At 41.4% G+C, this 17,970-nt stretch overlaps 2 long non-coding RNA genes across 2 annotated transcripts in view; both read right to left on the bottom strand.

Moving 5' to 3' along the window:
• Positions 1-17,970, bottom strand: part of Gm39431 — a 106,814-nt gene that overhangs the window by 51,152 nt on the left and 37,692 nt on the right. The gene's annotated exons all lie outside the window — the stretch shown is intronic.
• Positions 14,932-17,970, bottom strand: part of 2900079G21Rik (RIKEN cDNA 2900079G21 gene) — a 114,649-nt gene continuing 111,610 nt past the window's right edge. Inside the window, exon 4 of the long non-coding RNA NR_033433.1 lies at positions 14,932-17,321. This is a non-coding gene — a long non-coding RNA (RIKEN cDNA 2900079G21 gene). The remainder of the gene's footprint in view (positions 17,322-17,970) is intronic.

Here is a 17,970-nt window from a genome sequence, read left to right as displayed (position 1 = left end):
GGATGTGTTAGCTTAACAGACCACTAGATCTACAGAAGCTAAAGTTAAGAGTATAATCAAATAGTGTCTAAAACCAATATCAGCAGCTGCCCCAACACGGGCCTTAGATTGGAGCACCACACTCTCAGGTTCCGTGTCCAGACTTTTCTTTGCCGTATGGAAGGGCTGGAGGTCCTTTTGGCTTCTCTGACTTGTAGCAACAGCACCCTCCTGGCCCACTTACACTCCCTCTCCATCTCTGATCCCCAGTTCTTGCTGTTTACTCTTGGCAAAGAAAGTACTGATTTCCTGGGAGGAATATTGCCATGGAGATGGTGGGAATTCTGGAACACTACACCTTTAAGTCCTGGTACCAATTCATTCAAGCTACTGGATACTCATCTGAAAGGGCCCATGTGTATGTAAACCAAAAACTCCCTACCCAGACTCAATATTGCTCTAAAAATTTTCATCTGAAATCGGCACCTGAGTGGGAGGAAACAGAATTCTGTTTCTTATTTGTTGAGTTTATATTTTTCGTTCATTTATAATGTTTTAAGTTTTTCTGTATCATATTACTCTAGAAAAATCTATTTTTAAAACATTTCATATGTGGAGGTCAGAGGAGACCCCTGTGTGTTGGTCTTTGCTTTCCACCTTGCTTTGAGACATGCTCTTTCTGGTTGTCTGTCACTGCATACACTGACTGGTCCAAGAGCTGCCCGGTATTCTATCTCCACCTCCCAGCTTGCGTAGGAGCACTGAAGTTGCAGACGTATGGGGCCATGCCTGACTTTGTATGAGCTGGGAATCTAAACACAGGCTCTCAGTTTTGTACACCAAGCTCTTTCCTTGACCAAGTCAACTCCCTAGACCCAAATCTCTGATATTTTTAAGATTTTAGTGTTTCATATTTAAATCAGTTTTGACATTCTTTGTTTAATCCTCAAACTTAAAAACTTAAATAGTGTAATAACCAATAGGATTATATATATATATATATATATATATATATATATATATTCTAATAATCAGTAAGCATGGTGTATATACTTACATATATACATATATATGCACTTATAGCATATATGGAAGTGATATAATGTTTCATAAACTTATCTCTATGACCACAGTTTGCTGGTCTAGTTAGATAAATTAGCACACCCAGCATCTCTTTCTTCCCCTCACCCTCCTGGTAAGAAGACCTACAATCTTTTTATTGGTAAATTACTCATATTCAACTCATTATTATTCATTACACCCCCTTTCCCCTTAATTATGTTATACACTCCATTTTACATAATTATAACTTTATACATTCTGTCCTCCATCTTTTCATATCCCACCCCCACCTCCCTTATATTTATTTTGCCAACCCTGGTAACAACTTTATCAACCTCTGCTACTTTGTGTTCAGGTTCTTTAGACAGGTGTGTTGGTTTGGATGGAAAAGACCCCCTAGGTTCATGTTTCTGAACACTTGGTCTCTAGCTAGTGGCACTGTTTGGGAAGGTTATGGAGGCTTTAAAAGATTGAGCCTTGCTGGAGGAGGGCTTATAGCCATAGCCAAACTCTTCTCCCTTCCTCTCTCCTCTCCTCTCCTCTCCTCCTTGCCCTTCCCCCCCACTCACTCCTCCCTCCCCCTCCCCCTCCCAGCCAGCTTCCTTCCCCTACCCACGTGCCATGCCTTCCCTGCTAGGATATACCCTATCCATTTGGAACCATTAGCCTTTTTCCTGTAAATTGCATTTGGTCAGAGCATTTTATCAAAACAACAGAAAGGTAACTAATACGATGTGTGAAGTCATGCATAATTTTATTTCTGTGTCTGACTTATTTCACTAACACAATACCCTCTGCATTTGTCCAGAATGTTTTAGATAACCGGAGCTTCTTTTTGTAAGGTTAAATATTTCAGTGTGCCTCTGTTTAGCTATCAAGTCCTTTGTTGTTTTTTGATGGACAACTTGGTCGATTCTGTTTGAACTGTTGTGAAGGAACACGGTAATGGTGGGACTGTGGTGAGCTCCCGATGGCATTTCGTCTCCCTGTATTCCTGGGAGACTTCATGTCTAATCATATTGGCTCCGTCGTCAGCTTAAGAGCCCCCACACATTTTTCACAGTTGTTATACAATTTTTTCTTCTACCAAATAGTAAAGCAATCACTATCTTTCTCCTCGTTTTGCCTGAGACCATCTTACCAGGTGTGGTAGTTTGAATGAGAATGGGGATCACAGGCTCTTAGGTTTAAATACTTGGTCCCGAGTTGGGCTCCTCAGAAGAGACATGTCACTGGTAGCAGATTTTGAGGTTTCAAAAGATGGGCACAATTCCCAGTGTGCTCTCTGCCTCCAGCTTGCAGTTTTAAAATGTCAGCTCTTAGCTGCTGCTCCAGCACCATGCCTGCTTACCACGATCATCAAGGCTTCTTTCTCTCTGAAACTGTAAAACCCTAATAAACAATTCTGTATGTTACCTTGGTCATGGTTTTACCACAGCTATAGAAAAGTTACTGAATAACAGGTATTGATATTATGATTTATACTTCTCCAATAATCAGTGATATTGATCACCACTTCATGTATCTGTTAAGTTTCTGTTAGTTTTGTTGTTATTTATTTTTGATTGAGCTGGACATTGAACAAAAGTGCTTGAGCATGGTAGGCAAGTGTTCTATGACTGAGCTACTGATCCAGGCATTATCAGGTCTTCTTTGGGGATGTCTATTCAAAAATTTTGCCGCTTTAAAACTGATTTATTTGGTCCTTTTTTCTTTACATTTTTCCTTTTTATTTCGTTACTCCTTTATGCTTTTAATATGCTATTATGTTGCATGAGGTCTTTATGTAATTTGAATATTAATATTTTATTAGCATTTTGGTTGGAAAACTTTTATCTTTTCTAAAGATAGGCATAGACTATCTTTACATTGCCTTTCTTTGTTTGTTTGTATTTAATTCATTTCCTTTGCTGGGTAGAGGCCTTTTACTTTAAGGTAGCTCCATGTGCTTCACTTCAGCTTTGGGATTTTGCATCCACCGTGCCTCTTTACTTTGAAATTTTCAGCATTTCCTCTATTGCTTATTACTCTTTGTCTCCATTGGCTATTAAATTATTAATTCTATTTTTATTTTAATATTGGTTGCCTCAATAAAAAAGAAAATAACGCTGCATGTGTCTATACATTTCTTGAGGTACACAGAGTAAGAGATGGTGGAATATTAATTTCCACATTAGATGGCCTTATGCTAATTTCTGTTTCCTGGAGAGGATGCAGGGCTCACTGATGGCACTCTGCTTCACTCATACACCCACCTTCTTCTTTGGAGATGACTTCTGGTAGGTATTTTGTCTCAAGCATAAGCAACAAGGAATAAAACACAAGTGTAAGCTTATAGGGCTCCTGTTTCCTCATGTGGTCCTTCCTCCCTGTATGGTACCTTCTTCAGCTGTGACACCTTTGTCTGTGTTGAAGTCTGTGGATAGCTGTAGCCTTCTTCAGGTAACACCTCCATGAAAGAACTGCGGGGAAACATTAGCTGGGTTTTGGATAAAAATGACTGATCATCTCCTCCTCTGTGTCACAGATCAAGAATCTACTGAACACACATTCTCTTCTCTCAGAATCTTTCCTTTATGCTAGTAATTAGCACTGCCTAAAATTCTGCTCACAGTCTGCTTGTCATTATACACAGTAGAACAATTATCACTTTAAGACATGGAGAACATGTATGGGTCATTGTGTGTTTCAGTTTATGTGTGTATTTAAGTGTATGCATTTTGGCAGAATGAGTGCATGAGTGTATTGTGTGAGTGTGTGTTGCTGTATGTATAAGTGAGAGTGTGTATTTGTCAGAGTGTGTGCTTATACATATGTATCAATAATTATAGGTGTGTTCCTATGTGTGTGTGCCTATGTAAATATGATTGTATACATGTCTGAGTATGTATATGTACCTGTAAGTGTGCTAATATGTGTGAATTAGTATTGTGTGCATAAGTGAATGTGTGAGTAGACGTGTGTGTGTGTGAGAGAGTGCAAGTGTGCGTGTATGAGTGTGAGTATAAGTAAGTGTGTCTTTCTGCCTGGGAACTTGTACTAAAACTCTTCCAAATGTTCCTGTAGGAAATCCTTTTCATTGTCTCTGTACTTGGCAGTTTCTCTTCTCAGGAGTATCCAGGATGTTGTCACCATTGTTGATAATTTTTCTTCCATCATTTCTTTCTTCTCCTGTTTAAATATATGCTATGAACAGAATGGCTTATAACATTCTTTGTATTCATTATCACAGTCTTCACTCTCAAATTAATGAGCAGAGCACATAGGCTTTTATACCCAGACCAACCCTGTTATGATATTCTATTTTCTATAACAAAAAGAACATGCTTAAAGACACACATGCATACACACACACACACACACACACACACACACACACACACTCATGCATGCACTCACACACACCCCTTTCCATTGTAACAGTCCCCTTTTGAGGTTCTTTGTGCTAAGCAGTGTCTTGCAGCACATTGGAAGTGGGGAAGAGGGATAACGAGACAATAATGCTCTAAATCTGATGTCACTTTTCCTCTTTTCTTACATTTCGAGATATTTTCCCCTTAGCAAGCTTCAGAATGGAAGCTAATTTCAATAGTCTGGAGGGAAACATTTCGGGAAGCCAGAGGATTGGTGGATCTGAGCTGGACTCAAGAAGAGTCCTGTGTAAATTCTTCTGCAGCCACACACCAGGCAAGACTGCTTTTTTTTTTTCTTTTTTCTTTCTTAATAAGGAGTCCTCACCATGGCAAAGCAGCCATCAGCTTATGCAAATTCCTATGGGTAAGGAGAAGAGGGGAGCTTTTTAAGCTGCCTATTACTTTATTATTGCTGAAAGAAATAAAGGAAAAAAATCACAAAAGGAAAGGAGTGAGGAGAATTAAGGATCTAATAACAGTGCGAGCTTGCTGCCCAGGTTGTGTCTCTTGCTGTGCTGGAATCGTTTTTCTTTGTCGACAGCCTTGCACTCAGCTATTTTTAGGGTCTCTTTAATAATTGAGCTGTAGCAATTGCACTCAGCAACTGGAACAGGCAGGGAAAACAGCAGCTCAAAGAAACAGTGTGGTAGCCATGACTTAATTCAGATGGCATCACAGAGCACACCTTTCTTTCAGGTAGGATGTTCGCTGGAGAGGTGGGGACCAGAGAAGAGTAGAAAGAGTTAGAAAGTGAAGAATAGAAGCATCCTGTGGTCCACTGTGGATGTGGGTGTGAAGGAAGAGGGATGGGTTGGGCAGAATCTTTAAACTCAGGGGAAAAAAATGGAGCATGAAAACCTAGGTGTGGTGGCTTATGCCTGCAGTTCTAGCACTCGGGAGGCTAATGCCAAGGGATTGCCATAAGGTTGAGACCAGTTTGGAGCTCATGGTGCGTTCATGCCTGCACTGACTATCAAGTAAGACACTGCCTCAAACAACCCAAGACCTGTAACCAATCAGAGCACATGGGGGTGGAGCAGGAAGATGGGGAATTCAGCCAGCCTTGGCTGTAGGAGACCCTTTCTTCAAAAACAGACACGCCACACAATGGTTTGATGTCTTGGTATATGTTAGTGCTTGCTATGCACATATGAAGAAGTACAGTCAAACTTTCAGAAGGCAAGTAATAAGCCAAGCATATCTGCCTTTGTGTCTGTATCCACAGCACTATGAGGAGTGGAGGAGTGCCAGACTAACTCCAGGTTCAGTGAGAGATGCTGTCTCAAGGAAATATCATGGAGAGTTGTGGAGGAAGACATCGGTTCTCTCTAGCCTCTTCCTAGGCATGTGTGTATATACCTCTATGCACATGTGTGCGTACACAACACACACACACACACATGCACACATATTTAAACATAAAAATTAAAAATATAGAATCACTAGCTTTCTTGAACACTTAAAAATGTCTTTTAGGAGTATGAATGTGTTATCTGCATGCCTATCTATACACCATCTCTGTGCATGGTTCCCTTGGTGGTTAAAAAGGGGTGTGGGGCCAGGCAGTGGTGGCGCATGCCTTTAATCCCAGCACTTGGGAGGCAGAGGCAGAGGCAGAGGCAGAGGCAGGCAGATTTCTGAGTTCCAGGCCAGCCTGGTCTACAGAGTGAGTTCCAGGACAGCCAGGGTTACACAGAGAAACCTTGACTCGAAAAAAAAGTGGGGGTGGTGGTGGTATGGGGATGGGGACTGTGGGGGATCTTCCTGAACTGGAGTAGCAGACAATTGTGAGCCAACTCTGCTCCTTTGGAAGAGCACCAAGTGCTCGCACCAACACCGATTTATTTACCTTCCCTGCCTCCTTCTTAGATGTTTGTAGAGCATAGTCTTTCGCATGAGCATTCTGTTAACCTTGGCCTTTGTTGGAGGTGAGGAAGGTATGCACAGAGAACTGCTTAGCAAACTGATGCTATGCTAGGCTTGGGCTGTACTCTCTTGCTTGTCGATAAAGGAAACAGTGCTCACTGCAGGGGAATAGAAGGGATGGATTATTCTAGAGCCAAATGTAAGTGAGCATGGCCTCGGGACACAGATCTAAGTTGCCTCAAATCCCATGATCCAATGATGCAGTCTTATGAATTCTTCATAGAAATAGAACAAAGAAGGCCATCGATCAAGACACTTTTCAGATATGTTGGTGAAAACAATATAGACAAGGTTCCAGCAGGAGAGGAGACTTCTGTTACATTCTCCATGCTGTCTGATGAACTCTAAGCTTTGGTGCTGGTGGGAACTACCAGTCTACTAAGTGGAAACATTTCAAGATCTCACCTGATTGTTACAAATGATGTTAGAAAAGACATAGACATGAAAATAGAATAACTAAGAAAGGAGCTAACGATATCCCAAATAGATTTATGTAGGCACCTCTTCACAGTCTTGAAGTTAATTATTCAGTCAGAATTCTGGAAGGTTTGGGGAAGGTGTGGCTTTTCTTCAGAAGCTTCCATTCACAACTTCTAAGAATGCACTAGGCAATTTAGGACTGCTAGCACTGTACCTACATGTAGGCAGCCTGTGTGCCTGTGTGTATATGCACATGTAAACACACACACACACACACACACACACACACACACACACACACACACCTATCAATGAATGGAGAAACCTGCTGGCAACTTAGAACCCACACAGGCTTTGATCTAATTAAAGACAGATGTATCATGGGAAGGGACATGTGCAGTGAGCAAAGGCTGACGTAATCTTAGCTTGTCAATCAAAACAGGGCCACTCATACCCCTTAGCAAACAAAGGCCTATCCCTTGAATCTCATAAATGGAATTTATTATCCCTAATAATAAATGCATGCTCTTGAATGCACTTTTACCAAGTAGCTAGCTGTCATTCTTAATGTTTGGCTTCACAAAAACTCAAATGACCTTACTACTTTTGAAATCTGTAAGAACCTTTTTTTAAAATTCTTTGGATAAGTGGCCCTGAAAATACTGGGTATAGATATAGACCAACAGTGACAAATGGGGACAGCTCAGACTCCCTCTTTGTTAACCGGCTTGTATCATATATTAACCCTGCAACCTCTATCTGAGGCCTTTTGTGACCCCATTGTCCCCCATTGACCCCATTGTAGGACTCTACAGCCCTACCTCAGTACCAATGTTGAGTCAACACTCTAGGGTGCTACCTGGTCCAAGTCTAAACCCATTATCAAATACCCAATTCAGGCTGCTCGGCAAAGCTAAGGTGCTCATGTCATCCTGCTGGAAGTATCGGTTGTGCTGCTGGCTCTCCTACAGACTGAGACTGCAGCGCCTTCAGGGAAAACAAAACTTGCCAAAGGGAGGCTTCCCGAAAGCAACATAGTTCATCAACAGAGACACACAGTCTCACTAATTCAGGCCAATGAAAAATGAATATGGTTATTTCTGATAAATTCAATGATCAGTTTAATTAGACCACTAACTATCCAAGAGCTTGTGTCAGCTGATGGTTAGCAGACATTGGTAACCCTTGATGATTGATGGTAGTGTAGAATTTTTATCTTAATTTACCTTTCCTTTTTGCTTTAAATATTTCTTTCCCTTTCCCTTCTCCATTCAATAGTCTCTTTGCCCTTCACGTTTCTCCTATGTTTTCTTGGCTCCCCTCTCTCTTCTTCTCCCTGCCTTCTCCTCTGCTCTCTCCCTGCAGTGTTAGGTAATAGGAAGGTTTCTAAGCTGAAGTAGGTTGGTGTTTGACATTGTATATCTAGGAACCTTCAGCATGACAATGGGATTTTTCTGCCTCTGTGTGTATGTGCTACTTACGCATAATATAGACAAAATGGATGGCTGACTAGGATTGCTTCCATGACCAATGGTCTATGTCTGTTAATTATCAAAATCACCATCCACGCTGTGTGTGATGATGTGCACAAGTAATCCCAGCACTTGGGAGGTAGGGGCAAGAGGATTAGGTGTTCAAGGCCAGCCCAGACTATATAAGACTTCATCTCAAAAATATTTTAGAGTGTCCACACTTCAGTCTTCATTCTTCTTGAGTTTCATGTGTTTAGCAAATTGTATCTTATATCTTGGGAATCCTAGGTTTGGGGCTAATATCCACTTATCAGTGAGTACATATTGTGTGAGTTCCTTTGTGAAAGTGTTACCTCACTCAGGATGATGCCCTCCAGGTCCATCCATTTGGCTCGGAATTTCATAAATTCATTCTTTTTAATAGCTGAGTAGTACTCCATTGTGTAGATGTACCACATTTTCTGTATCCATTCCTCTGTTGAGGGGCATCTGGGTTCTTTCCAGCTTCTGGCTATTATAAATAAGGCTGCTATGAAGATAGTGGAACATGTGTCCTTCTTACCAGTTGGGGCATCTTCTGGATATATGCCCAGGAGAGGTATTGCTGGATCCTCCGGTAGTACTATGTCCAATTTTCTGAGGAACTGCCAGACTGATTCCCTCCTTAGAATTGGGAACAAAACACCCATGGAAGGAGTTACAGAGACAAAGTTTGGAGCTGAGATGAAAGGATGGACCATGTAGAGACTGCCATATCCAGGGATCCACCCCATAATCAGCATCCAAACGCTGACACCATTGCATACACTAGCAAGATTTTATCGAAAGGACCCAGATGTAGCTGTCACTTGTGAGACTATGCCGGGGCCTAGCAAACACAGAAGTGGATGCTCACAGTCAGCTAATGGATGGATCACAGGGCTCCCAATGGAGGAGCTAGAGAAAGAACCCAAGGAGCTAAAGGGATCTGCAACCCTATAGGTGGAACAACATTATGAACTAACCAGTACCCCGGAGCTCTTGACTCTAGCTGCATATGTATCAAAAGATGGCCTAGTGGGCCATCACTGGAAAGAGAGGTCCATTGGACACGCAAAATTTATATGCCCCAGTACAGGGGAACGCCAGGGCCAAAAAGGGGGAGTGGGTGGGTAGGGGAGTGGGGGTGGGTGGGTATGGGGGACTTTTGGTATAGCATTGGAAATGTAAATGAGCTAAATACCTAATAAAAATGGAAAAATATTTTAGATTATTCACTTAAAAGCTCTTCTGAGGGAATTTTGTGATGAAGAACCAGTTTAAATAAAGAAGACAGATTTTCATATTTCTTTAATTACTGGGAGACTATTAATCAATATTTTCTTATATAAAAGAACAGAAAAGACATCAGTGGGCAGCTGGTTAACCCATTAGTCCTGGCATGTGGCTTAAATACCCAGCACCTGCTGTTAGATTGCTGGGTGGTCCAAGAGTTAAGGAGCTGGAACAATGCAGCTTGTATTAGTAACTTTCTCTGTTGGGATAAAACACCCTGGAAGAGTGGAGGGAGGACATTAAGGAGTCGACATTCATTCCAGCCCCCAGTTGAAGGAGATACAGTCCAGTGTGATCTGATGTCATGTCAGTAGGAGGTTGAGGCACCTGGTTACATTGCATCTGCAACCGGGAAGCAAAGGAAGATGAAAACTGTAGCTGTTCAGAACACAGTATGTTTTTTTTCTTAGCCCTGGATTTCAGCTGATGCTGTGATGCTACCCAGCTGAGAGTGGGTCTTTCTATCTTAATTAATGTAGGAGAATCCCTCAGAGGTGTATCCAGAGGATAACATAATCCAGGTAATCCCACACAGGCATAGGCAGAGGCTCATATCCTAGGTTGTTCTAGGTCCTTTCAAGTTGACAATAAACAGAAGCCACTACACAACTGGAGCTGTTCAAAACTGGTAAAGAACTAGATGGGCAAGTCTTAGAAAGGCATTGCTTGTGACTGGAAATGGCTATGGGATGAATCAGTAGAAATTACAGTCGGTAAACATGAAGTGCCAGGCTATGTGAGGACCTAACTGCTGATTTTGTCTTTGATCAATGGATGATTGATGCCTGTGAGCTGTTCAGCATTTCCAGCCTACGGGAGTCTTCTCTTGGCAAGTGAAGGAGATAGATACAGTCCAGATACCTGCAAGCATCTAGAGCAATGGCACACTTCCAGGCTAACAGCCTGTCTTCCCTGAAAGGAAAGATTGTGTCAAGTACCGGATGGTCAGATCCCTGGAACTGAGGATGAGATGTGGTAGATGGGTTTCAAAGGTTTCAAACTTTAGAGCTTGTTCAACTCCAGCTCTAGGCTATAATTGTATCTTGAACCATGTTTGTAGTGAGTGTGGCTATAAAAAATTACTCGAAACACAGTGCCTTTAAACAACAGGAATGTATTGCCTTCCCATCTCCTGCTCAGGAAGCAAACAGCCTAAGGTCACCATCACTTTCCCTGAATCCAGGCATCAGGGGCACGGAGCACATATGGAATCCTTAGGGGGAATTTGATTCTTGCACTTTACTTATTTCTTCAACTGATAGTGACTCTTGACACGAGGAGTTTGTGAAACTGTGCCCCATCTGCAGCCCAGCACCAGCTTGACTGTCAACTCTCCCACTGCCTAGAGCTCACTTACAAGCTCGCACATTGTTCAACATAGGGGCAGCTGAGTCTGCAATAATTTCTTCATTTCACGCTCCTGGACTCATTATGTCTGTACAGATTTCTTTTCCATATAGGAGACCATTTGCAGCTTCAGGATATGGTGTAGACAGGGCATTTAGGCAGCCACTCTTCAGCCCACTGCATAAGCCCCATCCAATGCAAGACACTCGCAGGCACTATGGATGTCCTGCAAGAACAGCTTGCTTCTCTCTTGGTGGTGGTAACAACCAGAGTGCCTAAGACTCCTTGAGTGACCACCGCGATTACATGGAGATAGTAATTTCATTTGACTTAGCATCATGTTTAGAGATTTTGCTTGCTCTGTATAAATCAGACTGCCCCTTCTGCTATTTTACATACAAAGGGAGTGAGGCACAGACAGGGCAGAGAACTTGACCGATGCCTGAGAGGTAATTCTTTGTAACATCATGCTATAGCCAGTAGGTCAAATTCCTAACCTCCTACTTTAACCTGTCCCCTAGTGTGTAAATTCTTGCTCCCAGACAATGTCACCCTTCAGATAAGGAGCATTTGCTCAGCTTATCCATGAAGATGAGCTAACACCATTGCTGTTCTGGATAAAGATCCGATACTGTCCCTTTCCTTCCTGCTTTCTCTTTTTCTCCTTTATTATGTCTCTTTTACAGTCCTCCTTCCTGTTTCTCATGTTTCATTACTCTTCTTTCTTTCTTTCTTTCTTTCTTTTTCTTTACTTCTCTCTTTCTTCTTTCTTCTTTCTTATCTTATCTTTTTGTTTTGTTTTTGAGTCAGGATCTATCTTGTTACATGTCCCAAGCTGTCATCATACCAGTGGTCCCCTGTTCTAGCCTCCCTACTACTAAGATTACAAGAGGATGCCATCAGGCACAGGGCTCCATTTCCTGTAACCTGAATGCATATTACAGTAGAGGAAAAGAAAGAGAGTATGTTGTGTATATGGAGGAGAAGCAGAGGAAATAGCAAAAATAGAAAAAAAAATTGAACTCCCAACCTGGAATTAAAAATCAACTGAAAAACATACTAAAAAAAGAAAGAGAAAAAGGGAGACGTTCCATATGCTGTACTACACTTCCATCTCAAAATACCTTTCAAAGATTCTTTTTATCACTTAGTTTCTGGATACCCATGAAACCCCAGAAAGCCTTTCACTGCAAACCTAAATTTAGAGTGTATAGCTTAACCTTAGATGACCAGCAGATCCTAGGAACAAGATTTCCAATGAGCGAAAATAAGCAGGACAGAGAGAAAGAAGAATTTGTTCATTAGCTCATGACTTCACATTACAACGAACCACACAAAAGGCTCAGCAATCAGTAGCTTGTTCTGGTCTTCTGAGAGCAAACACCAAAACCTTTAATTCTCCTCTGAGAATCCCAGGGAGCAGGAGCAGGAGGTCACCACGACAGGTAAGAATGAGCAGAGAGGAAAGAGCACAGAATGTATATTGGGTGGTTACGCAATGGATGCGGCTCCTCTGCATACACACTTTAAGTTAGGCATATGGTAAATTATGTTTACTTGATAATGAAGCAGAAGTAGAGAAAATGGATTTAGAGAGAGAGAGAGAGAGCTCTTCAGGCCAAGAGCAAGCTATATAAGTGTGTTCTTTATTTCATAATAAAAACAGCAAATACCATACAACAGGAAATGAGCAATTAGTTCTCTTAATTGTGAATGTGTGTGTGTGTGTGTGTGTGTGTGTGTGTGTGTGCATGTGTGTGTGTATGAGTGCTTGTGTGTTTGTGTGCATGTGTGTATGTTTGCATTTGTGTGTGCTGGTAAGCATTGTGTATGCATATGTGTATATTCCCCAGTCTTTCACATCAGCAAGAGCTGGAACTGAGTGATGGATGCTTTTTTTTTTTCTCAATCAGATCTCTACAAATACTCAACTTTTCTCAAGGCAAAAGTATTGGGTTTCCATACACACGCACGCACACACACACACACACACACACACACACCAAATCTGCTGCTTTCCAGGCCAACTTTTGAAGAAAATTGTATCTCCTCTTTCCAACCAAGAGCTAGGATGCAGCAGTTTCTCTCATAAATACCATCTGCTGGGATAGCGTACCTGTTTAAAAATGAGAACTGCAGCTCCTTGACAAATGTTTTGTTTTGTTCTCTTGGAAACTAAATTCCTCTCTATTTTTCTTGCAAGCAGCAAAACTCGAACCACAGTGCCCGCTTTTCTAAGCTGCTTACATTTGTTAAATAATAGCATTTTTCTCAGATTAAGAAGTAACCCATACTCATTACACAGACTTTAGAAATCTGGATAATTGAAAAGTAAATATAACATTTCCCAATAGTTCCAACAGCCACAAATGACCACTATTAATATTAACTACATTCCCTTTGAGACTCCTTGCTATTTACATGAATATACAGTGTAGCATCTGAGCATGTAGAGTATTAACTCCCACGCTTTGTGGTGTATGTCAAATTGCTAGGATTTTCTGAACTCAAATATTAGTTTATGTCAAATCACTAGAGCTTTCTGAACTTAAATATTCTTTATGATTTGATTATAGCAACAATTTGTCTCTCTATTATATTATTGTGGATTCTTCAAAGAAACCACACCATAGTGTATGTGTACATATGTGGTTGGTTTGTACTATAAACTTGATGCAAACTAGAGGCATCTGGGAAGAGGGACCTTCAGTTGAAGAATTGCATGCATTGACCTGTGGCATGTCTATGGGCATCTTCTTGATTGATAACTCATGTAGGTTGGCTCAGCCTACTCTAGGTGATGCCTCTCCTGGGCATGTGGAATCAGGCTGTACAAGAAAACTATCTGAACCTAAGTCAGACAGAGTAAGCCAGTTAGCAACATGTTCTCTTGCTCTCTGTTTCAGTTCCTGCCTCCAGATTCCTGCTTCAAGGTTCCAGTCCTCGCTGATAGACTGAGACCTATAGGCCAAATAAGCTCTTGGTCGTGGTGTTTATCACAGCAACAGGAATCAGACCAGACTAGTACACACCTGTGTGTGTGTGTGTGTATGTGTGTGTGTGTGTGTATGTAAATGTATTTAGAGAGAGAGCTCTTCAGGCCAAGAGCAAGCTATATAAATGTGTTCTTTATTTCATAATAAAACAGCAAATACCGTACAACAGGAAATGTATATATGTATACTATGTGTGTGTGTGTGTGTGTGTGTGTGTGTGTGTAGTATGTATATATGTATATAGTGTGTATATATGTGTATGTATATAAGCATAGATGTGGTAGTAGAAGAGAAGAAAAAAAGAAAGGAATATATTTACTATGAAAAATTGATCAATGGGTTATATAAGTGACTCCACAGGCATAGGGTTTGCCACAGAAGTATGAGAGTCTGAGTCTATATCCCTGGTACCCATAAAATGATGGATGCAGTCACCCACATCTATAACCCCAGGGTTTCTACAGTGAGATGGGGTCAGAGGAAAAAATACCCAGAAGCTCAAAGACCAGACACCTGTGAGTTCATATGCAGGCATGAACAATAGAAGCCTTCTTTCATGATAGGTAGCAGGTAATATCTGGGGACAACCTGAGGTTACTCTCTGACATTCACAACTCCTGTGAATCCACATAGTATGGCATGTGGGTACTAACACACACACACACACACACTATGAAATGGGTTCCTATGATTATAAAAGCTACTGAATTCTAATAAGCAGAGTGAATGTGTGCTGTAGGAGACCTGGAGAGAGCTGATGTTACAGATGAAGCCTGGAGACAGCTGGAGAAGTCCTTCTGACATAGAGAGGATTCAACAGACCATCAACTGACTGGCATGAGCCACACCCACATTCTGAATAGGAGCCTGTTCTACTCATGTTCATGGAGTCAATGCTAATCTCAGACAGAAACTGTCTGAGAAGTTCCTAGAATAAACCTTGACAACTCACTGACTTGGTGATCTGGGACCCACTATATTTGACACATCAAACTAGCCATCAGAGTGGATAAACTTTTATTTAATCAAACTTTATGAATGGATAGGTGGACATTCTTAAATATAAGGAAAATATTTTTTTTATTTTTAAGTTGGATTTATTAATTTCATGTGGGAGTGTTTTGCCTGTATGTTTTTGTACCTTGTCCATGCATGCTTGGTACACATGAAGGTCAGAAGATGGTACTGGATTCCCTGAAACTTCAATCATGGATGGCTATGAATCATATGGATTCTTGAAGTGAACCTGGGTCCTCTGTAAGAGCAACAAATACAGATTTATAATAAACTCCCCCTTCCTCACCCATGGTACTAATTAATGTTGTGTTCTGTATTTCCTTCTACTAGACACAGATTCCGGTGTAAACCAAGATGATTTGTGCTACCATCCAGGCCTTTCCCCACTCCATCCCATACTTATGCCACTAGCTAACTAGAATTGATGTATCTGGAAAAAATGTCTTATTTCACATGTCTCTGATTGCCCAAAATCTCTATCCATTCCTATCAATCATTTCTCTGTTACTATGAGACTTCCTTGTGCCCTGTCTCTCTCTCTCCACAGACTGTCTTTAATTGTAGGAGCTAATGCTTTGAGGATGGAGCACCTATCTGACCACCTTCACCTTACTCCATAGGCTACTTCTTCCCTTTGGGTGAATTATATGAAAAACAGGACAATGGAAGGGTTTCATTCGCCATAGGAGGCTCTTTGGAGGTAAAGATGAAAACCACACACTCAGTGGGTCGGGCAGATGGACCATTTTCATTCTTTAAATGATCATTATTTTGTCAAGGCAGATGGGTGAAAATGTGCCAACTGCATTCTTTTTAATATTTATTTTTATAGTCATCTTTAATTATGGGCACGTGTGTTTGTTGGTGTGTTGGTAAGTGTACATGTGTGTGGGTTCCCATGGAGACAAGATCATTGGCTCCTCCAGAACTGGAGTTAGAGGAAATTGTGAGTTACTTGATGTGGGTGCTGGGAACCAAACTCTGGCCTCCTGTAGGAGCAGTATGCTCTCTTCTCTGTTCAGCCATCTCTCTAGACACTCAAAGGTACCACTGTCAACTTCTATAACAGTGCTTCTCAACTTGTGGGTCACCACAGTTAAGACTCCTTTGGCAAACCCCTATCTCCAAAACACATTTACATAACAATTCAAAACAGTAACAAAATTACAGTCTTGAAGTAGCAATAAAAATAATTTGTGTCCGGGGGTTGCCACAACATGAGGAACTATGTTAAAGGGTGTTAGCATTAGGACGGTTGAGAACCACAGTCTAATACTATCCACCTACCTCCAGTGTTCTCATCCATGGAGAAAAGTCTAGTTGTGTTAGCTGGTGCGTTCTGAGTACATCTGGGTCTGTGTTTCAACTCCTGATATGGAGGAACCATCCTAACATAGACTAAGACTTTATCCATTCAGAAACAATGTTTCCTAGCAGTAATGATGAGATCTGTATCTTCATTCACATTTTGTTTGGTAGCCAGAATGAGAAATACTGCCTGGCACCTGAACTCAGACACAGTTTTAACTCACGTCATGTTTTAAGTGGTTGTTCAGTTCCTGTGAACTGCTTTGCCAATTGTATAGTCCTCCAGGACTGACCAAAGCGAAGCGATGAGATAGGCTTAGAGTGTCTTTGTAATGGTGCATTGTAGAATTTATAATTGTAACAGTAGCTAATTGCATAAATTCAAGATCTAATTAAGACCTCATTGTCCCATCTGTGCTCTTTGGTTATAGGATATGTGCTGTTAAGCATATACTGAAAGGAAAGTACTGAGGGAGTTGCTTAAATTTTCTTCCTTCTATTGTCGAAGACTGCATGGAGGTAGAGTGAGACACGACTCTATGTTCCATAGGCTCCAGCTCTCCAGAGTCAGGGCTAATTTTCTGGATAGGTACAGCCCTGGGGCCTAAATGAATCCTACAATTTGGCAGTAGGGGAGTGGGGGGGGGGTCACGCATGTCTATGTAGCCATTTCTTCTGAGTCCAAGCTTTCCCAGCTAGAGTTCCTAAGACTCAGGAGACTCGGGAGCAACACTAGCAAGGCTAGGAAGCTTCTGCAACATAACAGACTCACCAGCTCCAGCTCCCTTCCTAAGGTGGTCTTAGCAATGGCAGTTGCTGCGGAAAGGAAACATTCTGGTTGACTGAGCTTATCAGTCTGTCACCAGTGCCAGGATGAGTTTCACTGAGCTGCTTTCCAGTCACCTGTGCCCTTGTATGTAATCTGTTCTAATTTGCTTCGTGTTGTGGGATATACACCGTGAACAAAAGTAACCTAGGGAGGAAAGGGTTTATTCCAGCTTGCAGGTTACAGTTCTTCATGAAGGAAATGAGGACAGGGACCCAAGACAGGAATCTAGAGGCAGGGGCTGAAAGAGAGAATTTGGAGGAGCACTGCTTAATGGTTAGTTTTGAGACTCATTTAGTTACTTTTCTTAAAGAGTCTAGGTCCATCTAACTAGGGATGGTGCTGCCCATGGTGGGCTTTGCTCTCTTACATCAATTCACTCACTATTTAGAAAATGCTCCTCTAGGCATGCCTTCAGGCCAATCTGCTGGAGGTAATTCCAGATGTCTCAAGTTGGTGACCAAGATTAGTCATTATTGCTCGCAATAAACTCAGTGGCTCACTAAACTAGACTTGAGTGGGATAATTTTTTTTGTGAATTGGTGGAAAGACATTTGTTTATTTTTGTTCATTTCTGTCTAAGAAATGTCTTAACTTCCTCAACACACACACACACACACACACACACACACTTATGCACACACACACACACGGCCAAAGATGTATATGCACTCACACATATACATGGTTCTACAGAATGATGTGTAGATGGGCACCAGACTTCATACCATTATGGTCATGTAAGACAACAGTGGATCAAAGAGACAAACAAATTATCATAAAGCAATGTTTGTAACCATTTGGAGGCTTCTTATAAGTCATGATACTGCAGTTGATGCTTTCAATGGATTGATGCATAGCTGGTGTACACCAATCAATCCACTATAATG

Source organism: Mus musculus, chromosome 9, assembly GCF_000001635.26.
Source record: "Mus musculus strain C57BL/6J chromosome 9, GRCm38.p6 C57BL/6J".
Taxonomy (NCBI): domain Eukaryota; kingdom Metazoa; phylum Chordata; class Mammalia; order Rodentia; family Muridae; genus Mus; species Mus musculus.
This window is presented reverse-complemented; position numbering and strand designations above follow the sequence as displayed.